Raw genomic sequence first — 6,353 nt, 5'->3', positions numbered from 1 at the left:
CTATGGCAAAAATCTAAAAATAAAAATAAAATAAACTATTATATGGTAACTTGAATGGGTCTCAAATGCATGATGTTGAGTGAAAAAAAAAAGTAAATCTCAAAAGGTCACACATTGTACTATCCATTTACCGAATACTCTTAAATGGAAAAAAAATTATACAGATGTAAAATAGATTAGAGGTTGCTAGGGTCTAAAGATGATGTGTGTCAAAGGCTGAGGGTAACTACTGGGGTGGGGGAGGAGCACAAAGAGATCTTTGTAGAGTTGAAATAGTTCTGTATCTTGATTGAGGCAATGGCTACAGGAATCTCTACTTGATAAAATAACACAAAATTACACATAGTCCTTGAATCAATGTTAAGTTCCTAGTTTGATTCTGTACTATCATTATGTAACTACGCAGGAAACTGAGTGAAAGGTGCAAAGAATCTCTCTGTACTTTGCAACTTCCTGTGGGTCTATAATTATTTCAAAATACAGCTTCATTTTTGTTCTTTCCTTATTTTCGGAGAGATTTTTTGCTATAGGGCATGTGCGCTTGCAGAGAAACAGAGACAGAAGACGAGAAATCATCCCCCAGGGTGATGGCCATGCCGCAATCCCTTCTCCATTCTCCGCTGGGAATTTTGGGCACACATATACTTGGGCTTGGCATGAGTTTTAAGCCACCAGGTCCAGGACCTGAACTGTGGTCAACTATGTGGGAGTCCAGCAACATAACCATTCCGCCATCTGCTGCCCCCCCCCCTTTTTTAAAAGAGGCTTTTGCTATAGGGTGTGTGCGCTTACCAGAAAGAGAGAGACAGAGACGGTGTGAGGGAAAGTGAGAAATCAGCCCAAGGGAGAACGGCCACACTGCAATCCCTTCTCCTCCATTCTCCTCCTGGGATCTTAGGCATACATGCACACACGCCTGGCGTGATTTTCAAGCCTCCAAGTCTAGGACTCGAAACACAGTCAGCTATGTGGGAGTTCAGCGACATAACCACTACACCCTCCGGACCCCACTGCTTCCTTTTTTTTAAGTTTATTTCTTCCATGAGACAGAAAGAGAGAGAGAAAAAGAGAGGGCCTCCCAGTAGTGCCTTCATGCTACCAAACATCCCATCACAGCCAGTCCAGATCAGCACACAACCAGTGGGCTCAGAGAGGTCCCAAGACTGAAATCCAGGACTTCTGACACATGGATCTAGTTATACCACCACTGTGCCACAACCTGGCTCCTAATATTTTTTTTAAAGGAAAAGAATGGCCTAAAAAACAGCACAGATAACATATGCATATATTTTAAAAATAAATGCCACACTAGCATCTTGTTTCTTTGTGTGCACTGTGTGTGGTGTTTTAGACTGCTGTGCTGCCATCCCCACATAGCTTGGATTATAGGAGCATGCCACTGTGCCCAGCTTTTTAGGGTGGATCAGAAATTGAACCCACTGGGGACCAGCAGGTGGCGTGGTGGTTAAGGCGCTGGACACTCCCACATGGCTGACCAGGGTCCCAGTCTTGAATCCGGTGGCTTGCTTTCTCATTTCCTCTCTCTCTCATTCTTACCCTCTGTCTCTCTCTGGTCAAACTAAAAAATAAATGAATGAGTAAATAAAATAAAATTAAAAATTATTTAAAAAAAAAAGAAAAAAAGAAATTGAACCCACATTTCCCATGTGGCCTCAGCCTATTGAGAAGCAGCATTCAATGCATGATCTTATAGGTAGGCCCAAACTATTCATAGCTACTCTTTACTAGGATCTTTCACTCTCTACACTAAATATTTCTGATATCTCTATATTTTATACAATAATTGAGTATTACTTGGTATTCAGAAGGAAAGTTTTTTTGTTGGTTTTTAAGGTTTTTGCCATAGGATACATGCACTCACCAGACACAGAAAGAGACAGACAGTGAGAAGGAAAGTGAGAAATCATTCTCAGGGAGGATGGCCACACTGCAATCCCTTCTCCTACATTCTTCTCCTGGGATTTCAGGCATGCATGCATACATGTCTGGCATGATTTTCAAACCACTGGGTCTGGGACTCAAACTGTGGTTGGCTATGTGGGAGCCCAGCACCTTCATCATCAGGCTATCTACTGGCCCCAGGAAAAGGTTGTATTTTAAAAATTCTATTTACTTTTTTTTTTTTGGAGGTTTTTTTTGGGGGGGGCAGGGTGGGGGAGACACATAGGGCATACATGTTCATCAGAAAGAGAAAGAGAGAGACAGTAAGAGTGGAAAATGAGAAATTGCCCCCCTAGGCCCACAATCTCTTGCTCTCCATTCTCCTTCTAGGATTTTGGGTATACACGCACATGCACCCAGTGTAATTTTCAAGCCACCAGATCCGCAACTCGAACCACAGTTGGCCAAGTTGGAGTCCAACGCCTTAACCACCAACGCCACCTGCTGGCCCTAGGAAAAGGTTTTTGTTTGTTTTTTGTTAGCTTGTTTTTCTTTTTTTAAATTTTACCAGTGAGGAACAGAGTGAGCAAGAGAGAGAGAGAGAGAGAAATAAAGCCGCTAGATCTGGGACCTGAACCATGGTCAGCCATGTGGGAGTCCAGCGCTCTTAACCACCACCCCACCTGCCAGCCCCAGGAAAAGGTATTTTTAAGAAAACAAAGACGTTATTTCTGTTTAAAGCACCTTACATTTAAATAGATATGAATAAATATTAAGAAAGCCAATTAAATTATTAACCCACATATGCATATACACACTAAATAAAAGGTAAACAGTGAGGCAACCAGCAAAATCAAGAAATCTAGTAAGAAAGATCTGATTTTAAGTCAAGCTTCATCACCTATTAACAGTATGACTTTAGAAAATGACTTAACCTTTACACTGTGAGGGATCAAGAGATTACGAACCGAAAGTAATCTGAAACACTAAACACATCACATTTTATAAATCAAAATGACAACCTTCTTTTAGAATTGGAAGCGTCTTGTGAGATCTAGTATAATCCTCGATTTACAGCTAAAGAAACTAAAGCTGAAGATCAAATAGAGTCAGTTTCATGGAGCAATGGTAATGCACTGCTCTAAGAAAACTAGATCTTACATGGCTACCGCAATTCGAATCCCTAGCCTGGTCAGCCTGAAATATACCAGGCAGTGTGCAAGTGACCGGGATCCAATGGGCTGGAGGACTGGAGAAAGGAACCTGCAGTGTAACCAGACTTTATTGACAGTTAGCCTTTCTCTCACTCTCAAGGACACTCACACTCTACCATGAATAAAGGAGGAAAAGCTAAAAAAAAAGCAGTAAAATTTCAGATAGCTAGTCACCAATAGAATCAGATACACCAAGGGCCTCAAAAAGTTCATGGAAAAATAAGTTTGAAGTACAAGTTTACATGCAGAAAGTTGTTGAAATCCATGCACAGTTTTGCATTATAGTCATTTTCCATTAACTTTTTGAAGATCCAGATTAAAACTCAGAAAGTATAATAATATAGTTCAGAGTGCTGGCTCTGGGATTCAACTGCTAGGTTCAAATTGTGGATTTACCACTCGCAGCTTTGTGACCTTTCAGAAGTTACTAAACCTCTTTGAGCTCGTCTATCTGCAAAATGAAGAGAATACTATTGATAGATCCTACTTCACAGGCTTGTTGTGATGATTGCATGGGATAATACATCTAATGTACTTACAATAACGCTTGGCAAATAGAAATTGCTCAATAAATGAAAGGTAGGACTGCCGTTATCATCAGCTCCTCTTTCTGCTATACAGTTGCATCCCTGTTCTGAAATAAAATCCTTAGCATAGTCAAATAGCCATACGGCAAACTCATTAACACTTAAGTCTCTGATAATACAATATGAACAGGAGTATCTGAAAACACTTGTGGAATCTTATAAAACTTTTGCTCAAGATGGAAATACTTTTCAGCAAAACAACAATGTAATTAATGAACATAAACTGAGAAACAGAGTAACAATATAATAATGACTCCAATTACCCGGTGGACTCCTTCCTATATGTTTGTCCACAGTTTAAGTTCCAGACCTGGTGGTTTGCTATCTCACTTTCCCTCTCTCTCTGGTCAAATCTGAAAAAATAATAATAATAATAAAATTTTAAAATGTTGATGAGGGAATACTTCTGTTGAAATACTTTGATTTGGTCGAATTTCATCTTAATTGTATGAAAAACTCACAGTTGATGTGTTGAGTGCAAAAACCTCTCCAAAATAAAAAATTCTAAAAATAGGCTTATGATAATTTTTTTTGAAAGAGTTTCGCTATAGGGTGTGTGTGCTCGCCAGACAGACAGAGAGAGACATAGAGACAGAAAGCGAGAAATCACCCCCCAGGGGGGATGGTCACGCCGCAATCCCTTCTCCTCCATTCTCCTCTCGGGATCTTGGGCACGCACGCTCACGCGCCCGGCGTGAGTTTTAAGCCACCGGGTCCAGGACGCAAACCGCGGTCGACTACGTGGGAGTCCAGCGACATAGCCGTTACGCTAACTGCTGACTCCCAATAATTTTTTAAAAAGTATGCCATAGGTTAGTGCAATTGATTACTGTTAATATCTAAAAGTCCTTCTGTAGCAATGGAAAGAAATCAGAAACCTCCTGAAGTGACAGGTGTCAATTAAGAGGAAAGGAACAAACTAGGCCTAATTCTGCCTACACACAAAAGATCAAAATGGCTTATTACAGTGGTTTAAGTGGTAGTTTCACTTGATTGGGAGGGCTACAAAACACTTCAGAATATTGAAGTACAGTTGTCTGAAACAATTTTTCTTCTACCTCTAAATCTTGTGGTTGTCTTTATTTTAAAATTTAAAAAATTTATTCCTTCAATGAGAGAGAGAAAGACAGAGAGCATCCCCCAACAGGGTCTTGACGCAGAAATCCACTCCCAGTCTCAGCTAGCCCTGAATCATGGCAAGTGCTTACCCAGCGTACTCAAGGAAGTCTACAGATGCAAACCTGGAACCTTCCCTTATAGATCAGCCTCAAAAAACATCACCATTGGGGACCAGTAGGTGGTGTGGTGGTTAAAGCATTGGACACTCCCACATGGCCGACCATGGTTCAAGTCCCAGACCTGGTGGCTTGCTTTCTCACTTTCTCTCTCTCTCCCCCTGGTCAAATTAAAATAAATAAAATTATATTTTAAAAAATCACCATTTACCACTACACCACCATCAGGTCCCTGTAGTTGTCTTTAAAAGTATATATTCAAATGATTCTTTTTTGATAAAAAGCATTTGATAAAACTTGATTTATAAACTAAAAGTATGCTATTTTTGAAAGTTATTACCGATTTTATATGCAGTCAAGTTTTAAAATTATTTCTAAGTAATGTATGACATGTAAAAAATAAAGTCCATACCCCAAGTCAAGAAAAAAAATGAGGAAGAGATTTTTAAAAATTAAATAAAGTGAGTTAACAAATTTTCCTTAGGGCAATTACATATTATAGTTTTACTCATACTAAAATAAGCCAAAATCTAGATTTACCTAATAAAGCTTAACATGCCCACAATAGTTACTAATTACACCAGTTCGTAGATCCATAAACCAGAGCATAAAGCCATTCTTATAAAAGCAAAAAGCCTAAACTATAATGTAGGAGGGATAAGGTTTTCTTTGGGCATTTACAGACAAATTTTGTGACTATTAACTCTGCAGTTTATAATATCTGGGATTATCTAGCTTTATTTGCACCCAATTAAAACATTTTTAATCCTAAATGAAACCATTTTCTGTGGGCAAACAAAACACTATTCTTTTTTCTCTGTAGTTATCAAAAGATATTTCAGTTTTTTCTTGGTAAGCCCAGAACAGTTTCTAAAACATTTATTCAATCTTTATTCAACATTTATTCAAAACAAAACAGTTTCAAAGACTCTGAACCAATACTTACCATCGATTTTTTAAAAAGTTTTCACTCTAGGGCACGTGCTCTCGCCAGAAAGACAGAGAAAGACAGAGATAGAAAGTGAGAAATCACCCCCCAGGGGAGATGGCCACCCCATAACCCCTTCTCCTCCATTCTCCTCTCGGGATCTTGGGCATGCACACACATGCACGAGGCGTGAATTTAAGCCACCAGGTCCAGGGCTCAAACCGCAGTCTACTACATGGGAATCCAGTGACATAGCCATTACGTCAACTGCTGGTCCCAATCTTCTTGAGATTGTGAGTGCACATGCATCTGGCATGACTTCTAAGCTGCCAGGCCCTGAACCATGGTCAGTCATGTGGGAATCCAGAGCCTTTAACCACCACGGCACCTGCTGGCCCCCCTACCACCAATTTTGGAAATTTTTTAATTTTTAAAAAAGTATTTATTTAATTCCATTTGTTATTATTATTTTTTAAATTTGACAGAC

General features: G+C 39.5%; 1 protein-coding gene across 3 annotated transcripts in view; it reads right to left on the bottom strand.

Moving 5' to 3' along the window:
- SAMD8 (sterile alpha motif domain containing 8) overlaps nucleotides 1–6,353 on the bottom strand; it is a 56,604-nt gene that overhangs the window by 40,729 nt on the left and 9,522 nt on the right. For 2 of the 3 annotated variants that reach the window (XM_006159552.3, XM_027776165.1), the window contains exon 1: nucleotides 3,967–4,058. The exons of the other annotated variant lie outside the window; for it this stretch is intronic. The gene's annotated coding sequence lies outside the window, so the exon portion shown is untranslated. Of the gene's footprint in view, nucleotides 1–3,966; nucleotides 4,059–6,353 lie in introns of those variants that run through there. 3 annotated transcript variants of the gene reach the window in all.

This window comes from Tupaia chinensis, unplaced genomic scaffold, assembly GCF_000334495.1.
Source record: "Tupaia chinensis unplaced genomic scaffold, TupChi_1.0 Scaffold000635_1, whole genome shotgun sequence".
Taxonomy (NCBI): domain Eukaryota; kingdom Metazoa; phylum Chordata; class Mammalia; order Scandentia; family Tupaiidae; genus Tupaia; species Tupaia belangeri.
This window is presented reverse-complemented; position numbering and strand designations above follow the sequence as displayed.